Source organism: Triturus cristatus, chromosome 2_2 (assembly GCF_964204655.1).
Source record: "Triturus cristatus chromosome 2_2, aTriCri1.1, whole genome shotgun sequence".
NCBI classification, from domain to species: Eukaryota; Metazoa; Chordata; class Amphibia; order Caudata; family Salamandridae; genus Triturus; species Triturus cristatus.
In genome coordinates, this window is record NC_140582.1 from 737,050,726 (window position 1) to 737,070,368 (window position 19,643).

Consider the following 19,643-nt stretch of genomic DNA (forward strand, 5'->3'; position numbering starts at 1 on the left):
CTCTATATTTAATTCTAATATTTGCTATTTACCAAACTTAATTAACATACTACTCCCACTACAGACTGAACTTAATTAATTTACTATTCTCACTCCAACCTATATTAAATTATAGTAGGTGCTGGACATTGAACTAAATTAATTTACTATTCCCACTCCAGTCTATATTTAATTAAGATAAGTGCTGGACACTGAACTTAATTAATTTACTATTCTCACTCCAACCTATATTAAATTAGGGTAGGTGCTGGACACTGAACTAAAATAATTTACTATTCCCACTCCAGTCTATATTAAATTAAGATAAGTGCTGGACACTGAACTTAATAAATTTACTATTCTCACTCCAACCTATATTTAATTAGAGTATGTGCTGGACACTGAACTGAATAAATTTACTATTCCCACTCCACTCTATATTTAATTAAGATAAGTGCTGGACACTGAACTAAATTAATTTACTATTCCCATCTCCAGTCTATATTTAATTAAGATAAGTGCTGGACACTGAACTTAATTAATTTACTATTCTCACTCCGACCTATATTACATTAGAGTAGGTGCTGCACACTGAACTTAATTAATTAACTATTCCCACTCCAGTCTATATTTAATTAAGATAACTGCTGGACACTGAACTTAATTAATTTACTATTCTCACTCCAACCTATATTAAATTAGGGTAGGTGCTGAACACTGAACTAAAATAATTTACTAATCCCACTCCAGTCTATATTAAATTAAGATAAGTGCTGGACACTGAACTTAATAAATTTACTATTCTCACTCCAACCTATATTTAATTAGAGTATGTGCTGGACACTGAACTGAATTAATTTACTATTCCCACTCCAGTCTATATTTAATTAAGATAAGTGCTGGACACTGAACTTAATTAATTTACTATTCTCACTCCAACCTATATTACATTAGAGTAGGTGCTGGACACTGAACTTAATTAATTAACTATTCCCACTCCAGTCTATATTTAATTAAGATAAGTGCTGGACACTAAACTTAATTAATTTACTATTCTCACTCCAACCTATATTACATTAGAGTAGGTGCTGGACACTGAACTTAATTAATTAACTATTCCCACTCCAGTCTATATTTAATTAAGATAAGTGCTGGACACTGAACTTAATTAATTTACTATTCTCACTCCAATCTATATTAAATTAGGGTAGGTGCTGGACACTGAACTAAAATAATTTACTATTCCCACTCCAGTCTATATTAAATTAAAATAAGTGCTGGACACTGAACTTAATAAATTTACTATTCTCACTCCAACCTATATTTAATTAGAGTATGTGCTGGACACTGAACTGAATTAATTTACTATTCCCACTCCAGTCTATATTTAATTAGGATAAGTGCTGGACACTGAACTAAATTAATTTACTATTCCCACTCCAGTCTATATTTAATTAAGATAAGTGCTGGACACTGAACTTAATTAATTTACTATTCTCACTCCAACCTATATTACATTAGAGTAGGTGCTGCACACTGAACTTAATTAATTAACTATTCCCACTCCAGTCTATATTTAATTAAGATAACTGCTGGACACTGAACTTAATTAATTTACTATTCTCACGTCAACCTATATTAAATTAGGTTAGGTGCTGAACACTGAACTAAAATAATTTACTAATCCCACTCCAGTCTATATTAAATTAAGATAAGTGCTGGACACTGAACTTAATAAATTTACTATTCTCACTCCAACCTATATTTAATTAGAGTATGTGCTGGACACTGAACTGAATTAATTTACTATTCCCACTCCAGTCTATATTTAATTAAGATAAGTGCTGGTCACTGAACTTAATTTATTTACTATTCTCACTCCAACCTATATTACATTAGAGTAGGTGCTGGACACTGAACTTAATTAATTAACTATTCCCACTCCAGTCTATATTTAATTAAGATAAGTGCTGGACACTAAACTTAATTAATTTACTATTCTCACTCCAACCTATATTACATTAGAGTAGGTGCTGGACACTGAACTTAATTAATTAACTATTCCCACTCCAGTCTATATTTAATTAAGATAAGTGCTGGACACTGAACTTAATTAATTTACTATTCTCACTCCAACCTATATTAAATTAGGGTAGGTGCTGGACACTGAACTAAAATAATTTACTATTCCCACTCCAGTCTATATTAAATTAAAATAAGTGCTGGACACTGAACTTAATAAATTTACTATTCTCACTCCAACCTATATTTTATTAGAGTATGTGCTGGACACAGAACTTAATTAATTTACTATTCCCACTCCAATCTATATTTAATTAAGATAAGTGCTGGACACTGAACTTAATTAATATACTATTCTCACTCCAACCTATATTAAATTAGAGTAGGTGCTGGACACTGAACTTAATTAATTTACTATTCCCACTCCAGTCTATATTTAATTAAGATAAATGCTGGACACTGAACTTAATAAATTTACTATTCTCACTCCAACCTATATTACATTAGAGTAGGTGCTGGACACTGAACTTAATTAATTAACTATTCCCACTCCAGTCTATATTTAATTAAGATAAGTGCTGGACACTGAACTTAATTAATTTACTATTCTCACTCCAACCTATATTACATTAGAGTAGGTGCTGGACACTGAACTTAATTAATTAACTATTCCCACTCCAGTTTATATTTAATTAAGATAAGTGCTGGATACTGAACTTAATTAATTAACTATTCTCACTCCAACCTATATTTTATTAGAGTATGTGCTGGACACAGAACTTAATTAATTTACTATTCCCACTCCAATCTATATTTAATTAAGATAAGTGCTGGACACTGAACTTAATTAATGTACTATTCTCACTCCAACCTATATTAAATTAGAGTAGGTGCTGGACACTGAACTTAATTAATTTACTATTCCCACTCCAGTCTATATTTAATTAAGATAAGTGCTGGACACTGAACTTAATTAATTTATTATTCTCACTCCAACCTATATTAAATTAGGGTAGGTGCTGGACACTGAACTAAATTAATTTACTATTCCCACTCCAGTCTATATTAAATTAAAATAAGTTCTGGACACTGAACTTAATTAATGTCCTATTCTCACTCCAACCTATATTTAATTATAGTATGTGCTGGACACTGAACTGAATTAATTTACTATTCCCACTCCAGTCTATATTTAATTAAGATAAGTGCTGGACACTGAACTTAATTAAGCTACTATTCTCACTCCAAACTATATTAAATTACAGTAGGTGCTGGACAATGAACTGAATAAATTTACTATTCCCACTCCAGTCTATATTTAATTAAGATAAGTGCTGGACACTGAACTTAATTAATTTACTATTCTGACTCAAATCTATATTTAATTATGGGGTTTGTAAAATTCTAAATTATATGTAAATTTTCTAAATAATTATTTTTTAAAATTAAAAAATATATAAACATTTTTATTTAACTTCCCACCCTTATCCCCTATAACCCAACATTCCGCTCCTAAAATTATTTGTAAAATTCAAAATTTAATTTACAATTTCTAAATATTTTTTATAAAAGATTAACAAATATATAAACATTTTTAAAACACTTCCCACCCATATCCCCTATAAACCAACATCCCGCTCCTAAAATTATTTGTAAAACTCGAAATTTAATTTACAATTTCTAAATAAATTTTTACAAAATTTAAACAATATATAAACATTTTTAAAACACTTCCCACCCTTATCCCCTATAAACCAACATCCCGCTCCTAAAAATATTTGTAAAATTCGAAATTTAATTTACAATTTCTAAATAATTTTAATAAAAAATTCACAAATATATAAACATTTTTAAAACACTGTCCACCCTTATCCCCTATAAACCAACATCCCACTCCTAAAAATATTTGTAAAAATCTAAATTTAATTTAAAATTTCTAAATACATTTTTTTTAAATTTAAACAATATATAAACATTTTTAAAACACTTCCCACCCTTATCCCCTATAAACCAACATCCCACTCCTAAAAATATTTGTAAAATTCTAAATTTAATTTACAATTTCTAAATAATTTTTTTTTTTTAAATTAACAAATATATAAACATTTTTAAAACACTTCCCACCCTTATCCCCTATAAACCAACATCCCGCTCCTAAAATTATTTGTAAAATTCTAAATTTAATTTACAATTTCTAAATTATTTTTGTTTTAAATTAAACAATATATAAACATTTTTAAAACACTTCCCACCCTTATCCCCTATAAACCAACATCCCGCTCCTAAAATTATTTGTAAAATTCTAAATTTAATTTACAATTTCTAAATTATTTTTGTTTTAAATTAAACAATATATTAAAAAAATAAATTTACTTTTTTAAAACACTCCCCACCCTTATCCCCTATAACCCAACATCCCGCCCCTAAAACAATATACATTTTTCTCATATTATACACATTTTAACTATTTATACAAACAACTTCAAAATATTTACTAAACACACAATAACGATATTTTCACATGTCGATATTATTACTAACGATATTACTTACATCGACATATAAGTAAAAAAAAAACCCGATATTTTTCACATCGATATTATCTATTTCGATATTTTGTACATTCGATATTTTTGACTCGATATTTATGTCCCTCGATATTAAAAAGTCGATATATAGACTGCTCACCACATTGTATCACACAGTAAGAGAGTGAGCCTTTATCTCCTGCATGTTCTTCCCAAATATGTTTTGTGACTCTATAACTGTAGTCCTGTTTGGTAATTTATCATAGATGCAGGAGTATGCGGAGTTTCAAATCATTTACCATAATTCTGAAATATTTTTGGCCACAGCCACATTCCAGTATGTAAACCACATGTATGGTTTCACAGTGAATCCATTATTTGATTTGTTTTACACTGCCATCTGTTGATTTAAAAGTCGCTACATTCCAACCGATTCGGCATGCCTTACATTTATGGCATCAATAGAAGCCCTTTTTTTTAACCAGTTCTTAGATCCATTCCTCTGTTTCTGAAAGCAGCTTCATGTCAGCATTTCCCCTAATGAGGCTGTCTTTTTATATGTAATTTTGGGAAAGTTTGAGATTTGGGTGCCAATTACGATCCTGTAAAAACCGGGTACGAACCGTAGGACGGAGGCTTTATTCCGTCCGACTCGTACCCGGTTGTAAAACATTACAAACATGCAAGTACGATTCGCACGTAAACACCATTTCCGTACGAGTCGTACAAAACACCGACCGACGAAAAGATACATACAAATGTGATCCGGGGAAAGCACCGACGTGACGTCGGTACGCCCTCAGGCAGCGTTTCACAAACCAGGAAGTACGATTCGAACCGACAGCGGTCCGGACGGCAATATTTTTACGGCACCCAAAAAGTGCCGGAAAAGCGAAGTACGCCGCGATGCGAGTGGAATTGGGGGCCCGGTACGCGCCGAACACCCCCCCCAGCCCCGTGTGTACGCGCCGACCCCCCCGTGTATGTACGCGCCGACCCCCCCATGTATGTACGGTGCGTACCCCCGTGTATGAATGGAGCATACCCCCGTGTATGCATGGAGCGTACCCCCGTGTATGTACGAGTCGTACCCCCGTGTATGTACGGTGCGTACCCCTGTGTATGAATGGAGCGTACCCCTGTGTATGCATGGAGCGTACCCCCCGTGTACGTACGAGTCGTACCCCCGTGTATGTACGGTGCGTACCCCCATGTATGAATGGAGCGTACCCCCCGTGTATGCATGGAGCGTACCCCCATGTACGTACGAGTCGTACCCCCGTGTATGTACGGTGCGCACCCCCCGTGTATGAATGGAGCGTACCCCCCGTGTATGCATGGAGCGTACCCCCCGTGTATGTATGAGTCGTACCCCCGTGTATGTACGGTGCGTACCCCCAGCGCGGGGGTAAGATTTTCGCTTCCCACTCCCTATATTGTATAAACATAAACTAACACTTCTTCCACAAGTATGCTACAGTGCCCAGAGCACATCACTTTACAGCAATGAGCTCACAATTTAGGCTCATGGTTTGATCCCCGAGTCTTCACTCCAGTAGGGATGAGTAGTTCGCTTCCCACTCCATATATACTATAAACCCATACTAACACTACTTACAAACTTATACTACAGCGGCTAGTATCCTACACCACCCAGAGCCCATCACTTTACAGCAATCAGCTTGGTTTCGTCCCCAAGTCTTCACACCGGTAGGCGTAACTACTTCGCTTCCCTCTTCCGGTATACTATCAACACACAGTAGTGGTCAGTAGTTCGCTTCCCACTCTCTGCATGGTATAAACACCTATTAACACTACTTGCACACGTATGCTACAAACACCAGATCACATCACTTTACAGCAATGACCTCATGGTTTAGACTCTCGGTTTCATACCCGAGTGCAGCACCATATCATATCACCACCATGCCACTCTGAGCAACACCGCACTTTCAGACCATTAACAGTGATAACTACCTACTGGTGACCGCCAGTAGGTAATCATGAACAAATTGCAATAGTTCCTTGATTCTTTTAGCTTTCAAAAATTTTCTCTATTACTGTCTTTCTACTTTTCCATACAAATAGTTTTTTTAAATATTCAAGTACACATCGAAGTCAGAAATGCAACGTATTCTATCAACACACTTTCTAGAACAGGGCCGGCTTTAGTGCTGGTGGCGCCCTGTGCGACAATGTTTATTGGCGCCCCCCCAATGACCACCTCCACCACGGATTCTCTCACTAGCACCCTTTAATAGTGACCAAGTCTCCATAACCACACCCTCACCACACCCTCTCAGATGCATTAAATTAGTTATACTGCACCACTCATACCAGTGTAGGGTGTCCGAGCACTTTGCATCACACACACATTACACAGAGACAATCAATCACAGTGTGTAAATCAGTGTATAGGAAATGTTACATAAGCCAAAGGACTAAAAGTGTGGGAGTCACATGTCATCCATACTGGTAGGCAGTATAGTTTAAGAGTGCTTGCTGTGGAGAAGCACAAACTCAGAGTTGAAAAAGAAACCGCATAGTTGGGAGTTTTCTTTAAAAATAAGACCATACATACACGGGGGTACGACTCATACGTACACGGGGGTACGCTCCATTCATACACGAGGGTACGCACCGTACATACACGGGGGTACGACTCATACGTACACGGGGGTACGCTCCATGCATACATGGGGGGTATGCTCCATTCATACACGGGGGTACGCACCGTACATACACGGGGGGGTCGGCGCGTACGTACACGGGGGCTGGGGGGGGTCGGCGCGTACTCACGGGGGCTGGGGGGGTCGGCGCGTATGCGGGCACATGTCTCCATGGTTGCTATGGGAGTTCGGTGCGGACGGTGTTTTTCCATACGGTTGTGACATCGGACGCACGGGATGGATCGTACTTGCGTGGTCGGACTTCACTTTTCACATTTGTACGGTGAATCGTCCGGGGACGTGTCGGACACATTTTCCGACCCAAGGGCGTGTGGGGAATTATTCCCAATGACATTCGTATGGACTTTTTCCCATGCAAATCGTACTTGGCAGTTTGTACGGCACTTGTACGATTCGTACGGTAAAAAGACCGGATACGAGTCGGACGGGGACATTTTTTACCGGATCGTAATTGGCACCAAAATCCGCAAACTTTTCTCAGAATATTCCAGTATGCGTTAATAATTATTTTGATTTCTCTCTCTGCCTGATTGAAGTCCATTATATATATATCTTACAATTTTACTTTCTCTGTCTTATTGGAATTTTTCGGAATCAACAACTCATCCCTATTTCTGAACCGCACTCTTAATAAGGCATCTTCAAGCACACTCTCTAGATATTCTTGTTGTCTGAATCTCATGAACATCTTCTCTCCTTCTGCTTTAAATTCTTCTATTTCAGAACAGTTCCTGCATGCTCCTAAAAATTCCCCTTAGGGAACACTTCCTTTCAATGCTTTGGGTGTGCACTGTTTGCAAACAAAATATTATTAACTAGTTGGCTTCCGATGTAATTTAGTGCACATTTTTCCTTTTCCAATATAAACTTTGGTATCTAGGAAGTTAAACTTGACATTACTCATCTCATAGGTGAATTCTAGTTTCTGAGGATTGTCATTCAATGATTTTAGAAAATGTGAAAATCCTCCTCCCCTCCTTCCCAAATTAAAAAAATTCATAACTTTTCTGAATTTTCCTGGAGATTTAATGATCTGGAGCATAGGAAGTATCTGCATGCTTCTAGGCTATCCTCGTGTCTTACTGATGTAAAATGAGACACCAAGGGGCCTATTAGCGCCAGTGGTGCGCCGGTCCCACACCGGCGATTAGGATGCCACCGCCACTGTGGCGGTGGCATCCTCTATTCCCAGCATTGTGGTGGGCGGTGCTCACAGCACTGCCGGCCACAATGCTGGGAATGCACGTCGTGCATTGGCATGCACAAGGTGACAGGCACCACGCGGTGCCTGCCACTTTGTCCGTGCCAATGCAGGGGTTACCATAGGTGCCCCCCATTCCCACCCAAGAAACAATACTCAAAAATACTTTCAGTTTGACCAGTAGAAAACCTCTTAGGCAACACCTAGGGATTGCAAATCCCTAGGCTTGTGTCAGTAAAATTTAAATTTGTGCACAGTAAAAGGTGATGGCAGTATTTGACTTTTTTAATCATTTAATCAATTAGTGCCTAGTGTCAGCACCATTCTTCATCATACATTATATTTATCATGGTAGGCAGTAATATTTCCACAAATGCTTCATTGCACAGTAAAAATGTGTATTTGCACATCAAATTACAATAATTCACTGACAACAAAGCTGATTTTCTATTATGGCCAAAATCACTGAAAATATGATGTACTCAGAATACAAATGCATGACACTGATATAATTATTGGCCTGTACTAGGAATAAATATGTGTCCTCTGCTTAAGTCAGTGAACTGACCACCTATGCTATATTCTGTTTGTTGAATTCAGGTTCAGCAGTTATAAAAGAAAGACACTCTTTGTATTGTTTATTTGTTTAAGGCTACATATTCCATTACATCATATAAGCAGATCTGTATATAAATGGAGTTAGTCTTGAGTTCAATTTCATTTTAGCACTTTTCCAAAGTTTGCTGGAAGATGTGGCACTCAGCATTGTGATCCAGTAGAATTTAGGGTTCAGCTGTGGAGCATACATTTATTAGTGCTAATGTGCAGGGACCAGTCATGAAATTAAATGCACTACAAAAATACAAAGACCACTGAGCTTGCAAGGTATGCATTAGTCTGTGGAAATATATATTTTTGAGAAGTGAGTCCTAAACAGTTGCTTAGATTTGAATAAATTAGTATGATTAATTTATCTACAATACTATCAGAAATGTATGAAATACCATCAACATTCTTTAGACTATGTATAGGTGATCTTCAAGTTATTTGCATTTTCAGTACCCAACTATGAGAGCAAAATGCTATCTATAACAATTGTTGACTTGATTGTATAGTGTCTCAAAGAGTTACCAATTCTATAGCCTCTATGTCCCTTGTCCTCATCCCATTCATTGATTTCTAAAGGGAATCCCACTATTCAAGAAATTAAACAAACAAGAGTGCAGAATGGAAGCCCTGCTTACTCTCAGCTGGGCATTATAACAGGACTGGCATTCCCAGAGTCCTCTTGTTTGTTTTCTGTCTCAGTGGGATGATGACACAGAATATTTCAAAGGGGAAAAATACTAGAGTGTAATTGTGATTATTTTCACATCTTTGTTTATCTGACTTGACATGAAAATACTGGCCAGACCAATGGTCACTGCCTCTTTGGGTGTGGTATCACTATACCCCTCAATTAATCATAAAAACTGGTTGTCTGCTGGTCACTTTCCCTAAGGGATAGGCTGATTGAACTGTTGGAGCAGACACAAATCATAGCAGAAATGCTATAGGATTGTGTCACGCAAAACACCTTTATTGTTGATGTAGTGATGGGTAACAGCAAAGCAAAGGGGAGCAGAAGGAGACGTATATGACAAATGTGGTGCTTTGGACTGTTTACTTGATAACCTATTTATTCTGTGGGAGGGTGAAGTATCTAAGGTGGAGTAATTTATATTGCAATTGAATACTAGTTATTTCAATATCCAATTTACTGGAACACAAAGCAAACAGCATAGTGATTTTTGGGATATTGAATTAAAAGTGAGCAATAATTAACTTGAGTACAACAATCCATAGAAAAGCAACAGTAACAAACTCCATATTACAAGCCAATATTTGCCATCCAAAGGTATTAAAATGGAGTATACCATATAGGCAACTGTTAGGTGTACGAGGGATTTGCTCCACTAAAGAAGATTTTCAATTGATGTCAACCAAAATGATGAGGAGCTTTCTCCATTGTGGCTAGCCCCTAAATGTCATCAACAATGACTTAGAGAGAGCTCAGGAGAAAGAAAGAGAATCACTTCTTTATGGGTGCAACCAAGGATCATTAATAACAAGTCCTGGGCCGGTGCGCAAGGACAGAAAATTTAGGTTGTTCCTGGAATATAGTCAAGAACAATCTGACATAAAGAAAATCTCGGAATACAAATGGTACCTTCTGGAACATGACCAACACTTATGAACACTTATTGATCCAGAATCAGGAATGACCTCTCGCTAAACAAAATTGCTGGGTGACATTTGGACACAGAGTCAGACCATGAAAGGAGAAGTGATTCATTAACTGAAAGTGGGAAAACCTTTACTAAATGCAACACATATAAAGCCTGGCAGTATGGGCAAAACAAAAAGGATTATAAAATCTTTGAGAGATGAACAATCGCTATACGGGACAAAAAAAACAGCAACATGAAATTTGTCATATATTTATTTTAATGTGATTGTGGGAAACTATATGTTGGGGGTAAAATGAAGAACCTGACAATAAGGATTCTCCAACATGTAAGGGCGATTAAGAATGGTGACAAAGATTTTCCAAAGGCCAATCACATCTTGCTGTTGTAACAGCAACAATGGTTCAAGAATCTATTGTATAAACAACAACAATAGACGAATAATGTATTACATCCATACAGCACAATCGAAATTAAAGCCAACAGACATGGAAAATCACGGAAAAATCCTGAAAAGGCACCCAAAAGCAATTAATCAGAGAACAAATAATATTACAAGAACATTTACTTAAAAAGAAGAACAATTATACAAAAATACAAAATGTACAGTGCACAAAGGGTGCTCACAGGGTTACACAACAATTTCCAGTGGAAACAAAAGGACAAATTAAACAAAACAAGTCCAATTAATAACATGAACAAAAGATGTAATATATGCTTCCTCTTAAATTTGTGCCAAAAGAAGGAGTTGACGTTGTTTCAACCTATTCCATTCATGAGGTCATCATCAGTACAAGCAAACATTTAGAGAAGCCAATCAATGCACTCTGGAATATTAAAGAAAACTTCTTTGGCTGGGTACCAAAATAAGAAAGTGTCATGCATGTTGGACTGACTATAGGTGTGGAAATCAAGAAAACCATCACCACAAATGAATTTATCAAATAAACTAATTATGAGACCACATTTAACAGTGCTCCCTAATAGGTACAAGATTTGTGAGTTGTAAATCAACCTAAATTGGTCATCTGACTCAGGCATTGACTAGATGTGAGCTCCTCGATGGACTATCATACATAACTGGGATCCATAGTAAACAGTAAATAAGAACACAATTTAAGGAATGGAATCAGAAAGAGGAAAAGCCAACTGGCACCTCTCTTCTTTGACTGCTCTAAAAATCAAGCAAGCGTATACGTTGCTCACTGGCAATGCAGTGAAGCCACGGTAGAAACATTGTGTGAAATAGCACGCCTCACCTTCCGTGAACTAAAAGAAAGACTATGTTTAGCCAGAGCTATCATTTAGAAGGGAATGCCAAATATAAACCTAAATTAGATTAGATGAAGTTCAAAAGTACCACCTGAATAAGGTATTAAGGATAATTCAAAAAAACAATTTAAAGAAAAATTTAAAGAAAAATTTGTTGAACGAGTGCTGCAGGGCATAGCGCATGCACAACACCTTGAATGCTACACAACTTGAATACTCTCTTTAGGAGATTGCAGTTAGCACTACTTCTCCTCTTTGCGTCCTTCCACATATTCATTTATTTATTTACGATAGGTATAGTACGGGCGGCTTTGATTTGCCACCAATTGTGGGACATCCCTTTTGTCTTTAGATGCCGGCGCGGTTCTCCTACGTGAGACGAACAAGCGAACTCACCTAGGTAAGCCCCTTTTTCCCGGGGATGCATCGTGATTCAGTCTAGCCCTGCTAGAGTATTTTTAAGTCACAGACGAGTGTTTCCTTCTGCTTTCAGCAAAGAAACATTAAACACGTTGGTCAGCCGGTAAAGAAGGCAGCCTTCCCCTAATCCGGTAAGTTCAGATTTGGATTCAGTTTGGGTTTTAAGTAAGCCGGTAGCACCCCATCTGTGCAACAGTCTTGTGTCTGTCCAGTTTGTGTGTCTAGTATGTTTTGACGAGGAAGAAACGATAATAGAAATGGTTTTTGTTTATGTTCCACAGCGCTTGGGGCAAGTCGGACCTATTTCAGACAGTTAAGACTCCATTGTGGAGGCACCTTTCGAAGGTGGGTGAGGTCAGTTTTTGGTGGTTCTTCTTTTGGAATTCTGAGTTGTGGTAAAATACCTAAAACGGATCTGTTATCTTTTTTATTGCAGAAATTGGTTGGTCCTGAAGAGAACCTAAAAAGATAGGGGTTCGAAACGCGTCGACCAGTATGGTCCTTTTTTGCACCGTCCTGTGATTTTCTTATCAACTAACTCTGGAACTTTATTGTTTCAACAAAAAGACAGAACACTTTGTTGTACAAATTGCTTGGGAGTCAATCCACCAGAAAAGAAAAGGTGTCATTAGGACCTCGTTTTCAGTGCATGTGTATTTTTGTGTATGTGAGAGTATATTGGCCATGAATGTCTGAAGAGTGTATGTTGGTTTGTATTATTCATCTAGGGGATCAGGATTATTATGTTGTGTTGTGAAATGTAATATATGATATTGTTTTGTACAAAAGATAAATGCGCAATGAAGTAATGTTGCAGCGCACAATTGTATAGAAATGTGAAATAAATAATAATTTCTTTTTTTGATTAATAAGGAAATTCATAAAACCCTCCTCTCATGTTTTATTTTTCATGTTAGGAGCTATAAAAGTGAAAGGTGTAGTCATTCTCAGCCTGGACTATTTGTTCTGTTTTTCCAGTTAATTGGGCTCAGTCCAACTGAGTGTTTCTTGAGCCAGGACCCAGTGTTGATTTTTTGCATCCCAGATTGAGGCCTTCTGGCTATAATATGGAATCTTTACTACCCACCTGATTCTGTACCATGTCTCCGCGATGTCTCTTAGAACCTTTAACCTGACCTTTTTAAAAAATCTTGGATCAGCAAATTTATACATGAATCCATTCTCATTATAGTCCTGCTTCTTCAGCATAGCTTCAAACATTCTGCCAATTGCCGAATCCGTCGGGGTATTCAGCAGCATCCTCATATTTTTTAGCAAAAATGCCCACGAGTAAAGTTGAATATCCGGCACCGCCAAACCGCCCTTCAACAACCGTCTCCTTAGCTTCTTCCACAAGAGGCACGAACCTTTAGATGCCCAAAGAAAGGTGCCAATCTCACTCTGAAGTTTTAAGAACCACTCCTTCTTAAAAGACAAGGGAACTGTTTTGAACAAAAATGTTAACTTTGGCAGGATCATCATTTTGACCAAATTTACACGGCCAAACAAAGTGAGTGGTAAATGCGACCAACCCCTTAGACTAGCGCTTATTTCCTTTTTAAGCCTGAGAAAATTAACCTTGGTAAAATCCGCTAGGTTATGAGTTATCCTTAATCCAAGATACCTCATATCTTTTTTACATAAGATTCCCTCAGTATTCATGTTCCAGGCCATAACTTCAGTTTTTTCCTTATTAACATCATAGCCCGAAACAGACCCAAACTTTTTTGTAATATCCAGAAGATAAGTCATGGTTTGTTGTAGTTTAGAGGTGTAAATTATTATATCGTCTGCATACAGCCCAATCTTCTTCGACCAAGCTCCGACCTCAAAAGGCACAATCGTCTTAGAAAGTCTTATCATACAAGCAAGAGGCTCTATATAGAGGTCAAACAGGAGTGGTGACAACGTGCACCCCTGCCTAGTTCCCCGCCTAATCCTTACTGGCTGCGTCAACGACCCATTCGCCAGCAATCTTGCTGTGGGGGCCCGATAAATAGATGACAGAATTTTACAAGAATTTGTTCCCAAATTTAGATGTTTAACTAGGGTATGCAAATAAGCCCAATTAACTTGGTCAAAGGCCTTGGCGGCATCTAATGCAATGACCGCCAAGGGGAGATCATAGGTGGAGGCTATATCTATAGAACCAATAAGGCAAAAGGTCAACTCCTTCAACTGTCTACCTCTAATAAAACCCTTTTGGTCCTCATAGACTAAATGTAAAATCACACTATTCAGCCTCCCAGCAATAATTTTGGCAAAGAACTTATAGTCGGTATTTAAGAGGGAGATAGGGCTATACGATTCAACATTCCTAGGAGATTTACCTGGTTTAAGAAGAAGAGTTATATTTGCCTCGTTCCATGAAGGTGGGAGTGAAGTATCACTGGTGAAAATCTCATTAAACAACTGTGACAAAATAGGAGTTAAAACTGCAGACAGGGCTTTATAAATTTCCACTGGAAGGCCATCAGGGCCAGGTGCCTTGCCTCTCTTTCCCTGTCTCATAACACCCTCAACCTCTCCCTCTGTAATCTCTTGATTGAGAACAACCTTAAACTCCTCCGATAAAGGGACCAAAAGTTCCACCCATCTTAAAACTGTCTGATCATCCACCACCAGATCTTCCTGATATACCTTCTCAAAATAGTCAGGGAAAGCTGCAGCTGTACCTTTATTATCATTAATTATTAAACCCGTCTCGTCGCTTTTCACTTCTTTAATCAAATTTCGCACTTGGTCACTCTTTGTCTTCCAAGCTAGAAGCTTGCTGCAGCCCTCGCCATACTCAAAATGAGCAAGATGGCTAACATCCCACTTCTCTTTAACTCTAGCTCTGAGGATTCCAGCTAGATCTGCCTTTAAATCAATTAAATCTTGTAGAGCCTTATCACCAACCTCCAAATTACCTAGATTTACTAAACATGCCTCCTGCTTACGAATCTTCTCTTCGATGTCTGAGACTCTCTTATAATATACTCTTCTTTTCCTAGCTGCCAAAGCTCCTAACCTCCCACGCAGAAAAGCCTTGTATGTGTCCCAGACAATCTCAGTCTTAGCCGACCCCTGATTGCTCTCAAAAAATTATTTTGTCTCCTGTTTCAAAGTCTCCGTTGCCTCTTGTTCAGAGAGTATCGTTCGGTCCAACCTCCAGGTTGAGGCTAAGGAGCTATCACCCAATGCCAACCTAAGCAAAATGGCTGAGTGATCGGAGAGATGTACTCCAATATGCTCAACCTGCATCACTGAATTGGGCAACCTGTGGTCTACCTTAAAAATAGTCGATCCGGGATTTACGATTATATTTTTTATTATAGAACATAAATCCTGACAGATGACCAGACCTCCTTCTCCAAATATCACATAGACCCAGCTGGGACATCAGCAATCTGACTCTGTTTGACATTTTGGGATTTACGGCCGCTCTACTATTTTGAGATCTATCTAGTTTGTGGTCCAGCACTGTATTGAAATCGCAAGCCATTATGATCTGCCCAGAAAAATTCAGCAATACCCTTGCCAGATCATCTAAAGGACACAAGTCATTCTGGTTCTGACCATAAAAACCTACTAGAACAAACACTTGTCCACAAACCTTTAACTTAACAATCACCCATCTCCCTCCAGCATTTGTCGCGTTGCCATCCACTGAAATGTTCAAACCGTGTTTAATTAGGACTGCCACTCCCTTAGTCACTGCTGTCTGTGGAGTATATACTGCATGGGCCAGCCACCGCTGAGATTAAAACAATCGTTTACTTTCCTCACCGGTCAAATGGGTCTCCTGTAGTATAACTATTTGTGCTTGAGAGTCCTTCAAATATTGCATTATCAATTCCCTTCTTCTCTTTACACGCATCCCATTCACATTCCAGGATGGAATCCTCAATTAGTTTAAGCTACCCCCACTCATCCCTCCCAAAAAAATACTCTTACACACTCCCTACCATTAACAGCAAAAGTGCAAGTGAAGATTTTCCTGTTTTTACCCCTGACCATTCCCTCCCACCCCCAACGAAAACCTACAACCCACCCCATTACCCGGGAAAACCCTTTCCTACTACCCATGGCTAAAAAGGCGTGTGAGCGCCCCTTGACGGGTGGTGCATTAATAAACATTATACAACCTCAATAAAAAGAGTCTTAACCAATCACCTAGAACAGCCAGAGCATCACACAGAAATCCTATAGCTCCATACTCAGAGGTTATCCGGTTGACACTGTCCCAAAAATTTGTCTACATCTTCTACAAAGCGGAAAGAGTGCATCTTATTATTCCACATCACTTTTAACAGTGCAGGAAATTTCAGTTGAACCGAAGCCCCCAATTTCCTCAGCGGTTCGATTCTTTTACCAAGTTCCCACTGTCTATTAGCAGTCACTGTCGATAGATTTACCTAACTACAACTTTAGCCCGACCTGCTTCCAAGGTTTTCGTCTCAAGAACAATCGCTAGAATCTTCTCTTTCAAAGTGAAGGACATAACATTTATCAGAATTCTCCTGGTTTAGCACGATTAGGGTTCAACCTGAAAGGGTCCCGATGTACTCTCTGAATATATTTGGAGATTTCCTCCTCAGTCTCTTCCAGCTGTAACTCACTCTTCAATAAATGTACTACATACTTCCTAATATCGTCACCTTCTCTACCCTCAGGAAGTTTTAGGATTTTCAAATGCTTCCTTCTTTGCATGTTCTCCAATCTTTCTACCCTTTCGTCATATTCCCTCTACTTGTTCTTAATTTGATCTAGGTCCTTGCGATTAACCATGACCTCATCCCTAATATCTCTAACCTCCATCTCTAATGCGATCGCTCAGGTGCTCAAATCGTCAATCTTCTTCTCTAAAAAGCCACAAGCCGCCCTGATACTCTCCTTATTAGACTCTGACTTCTCAAATCTCTTCTGCATCTCCAAACTGAGATTTCTAAGCAGAATAATTATTGAAGAATCACTACCCTCCTGCTGTGGCTCTGGCTCCCTCAAGTGCTTAGACTGTTCACGCCCCAGCGTTACTAAAGTTCCCGCTTCCACCGCAGCAGCGACTGCGGCTGCTTCAGGGCCAGGTGCTTGAAAGCCAGGGCCACAGACAGTACACATTGCCTTTGAAAAACCCTCAACCTGAGCCTGAACCTGAGGAACGTCACCCATGGCTGGAGCCAGAACCTGAAAACGATTAGGGCTCAAATGGGGGGACCAATCCACCACGTCTATATCCGGACCCTCTCCCAAGCTCCCGCCAATGGTCGCACAGTTATAATGTAGCTGTTTACCCGTCAGGGCAGACACTGAACATGTTAGCTTTGTCGGGGTTGTTGCCTTCAGGACCAATGTCTTAGGGACCACCTTAAAGTATGATCTGAGAGAGGGTGTCACCTTAATCTTGCACTCTAACGAATGCCCCCTTGACAGCTTATTATGCACTCTATTGTTTTTAGCACGTTGCCTTCCTCTGCGCTTCGGCTCCCTCACCTCTTCGCTGTTTGGTGCAGAAAAGCCTCTCTGATTGCAAACTAAATACTGTGCCACTTTCCCCGCACTCCTTAGCGCATACCTAGAGATGCCTCCTTCCTCTACCCCAACTCCACAGCTGTTAACCGTTACAGTGTTACTCCTAAGATTTTGAACAGGCGACTGATTGCAGGTAAGCACTACCTTGAGACCGTCGCTGTCTAATCTGTCTTGTACTGTAGATAAAGCCTCAAAATGCCATTGCTGGGGCTTTTCATAAATTTGAGAGGAGTGTACCTGTGCCTCTAATGAAGAAAACCGCTCCTCCGATCTTCTTTCCCTCTCAGACCTCGCGGCAGCCTGACTGCCCCGTCCTCCCCCTCGGAAGACTATCCTGGCAGCCGCTCGGCGGCCCTTGCTGATCTCAAGCGCTGCCCTATCCCAGCAGTGATCACCTAGGCTTGCGGGCTGCTCCTCTACAGCATCATCCTGCATCTCCGGCCTCCGTAGGGATCTGTGCGCCGATCCCGCCATACACCGCAAGGAATTGAAACAAACCGGTAACTGATTGTTTTTCAATGTGGCCGCACTGGCATTTGCTAACAAAGTTACGGTGAAAATAAAGTCACCGCATCTTCAAACGACTGTCCCCTATTTGTGAGACTCTATGCAATAAACAAAACACACGCAAACACCACCCGCCTCGGGAGACACTTGTGGCCCACAGCTAGCCGGCCGCCATGTTTTCCCCTTGACCTGGGCATTCCCAATTTATTGCACAGAAAGCAAACAGTTACATTTGATTGTTGTTGTTGCTCTTTGTTATCCTCCCTGAGTGTACATGAAAGTTTATGTTGGTGTGGATTAATGAATGTATATTGGAGACACTGGATTGTTAATTATTTATGTTAATAATAACTTAAGTAACCACACTAATTGATACTACTAATTCAACTGCACCAATCACACATTTCACTGATGCTCTTCTTGCTTGTTTGCTTTTAGGTGCACAAGAGACAACATCACTCACAGTACTGCCAGACAGAAAGCCTGTGCACGACTTGACACATGACCACACAACATGGACAGCTTCTGAAGCTAAGTGCACCAGCCAACTGACAGCTTCGAGATGGCGTCAAAGGAAAGTGCAGCCAAGAAAGTGGCCAGTGGGGAGGAGAAGAAGCTGTTTTCCACCACTGGTGAGCCTGCTATACCAGCCTATTGGGAGAAAGATGGGAGCAGAAACCCTGCATCAGTGGCCCCATCCCAACCTAGACCCAAGCCCATGTCTGTCACAGAGGCAGCCAGTCTATCACGGCAATGCAGAAGAACAGTGACGTTGAAATGGACATATCTCTTTTGCAAAGTAGTACCCAATCATTGCAGGAAACTTAGATAAGTGGACAACAACAGCCACAACCAACAGTAGTAGTTCTTCCCGAAGTAGGAGCAGTTCAGGAGATTGAAGTTCATACTGAGGAAGTAGAAGATGCCACTCTCTCAGAAGATCCATTGTCTTAAATCTTCACCAAGAAAAATGAGGGTTACTCCTCCATCTTCTTCTCCAAGCCCCCCTTCTGATGATCAAGACTCCACTAGGATCCCTCCTCAGTTTGAGAGTGAGTCACGCCAGGAGAGGCTAAGTAAAAGGGAGGGTCCTGAAAGCCTTAGAGTTATGAAGGTAGAAGAGGAGGATGATGACGAAACAGTCATCATGGATGTTAGGCCAGACCCAGTGAGACCGACTTTACCATACTCTGAGGGATGTGGCACAGATACCACCACTGCCAGCTGCCATAATTGTAAGACCCCAGCAGCGACCTACAGCCATAACCACCTCAGTAGAAGT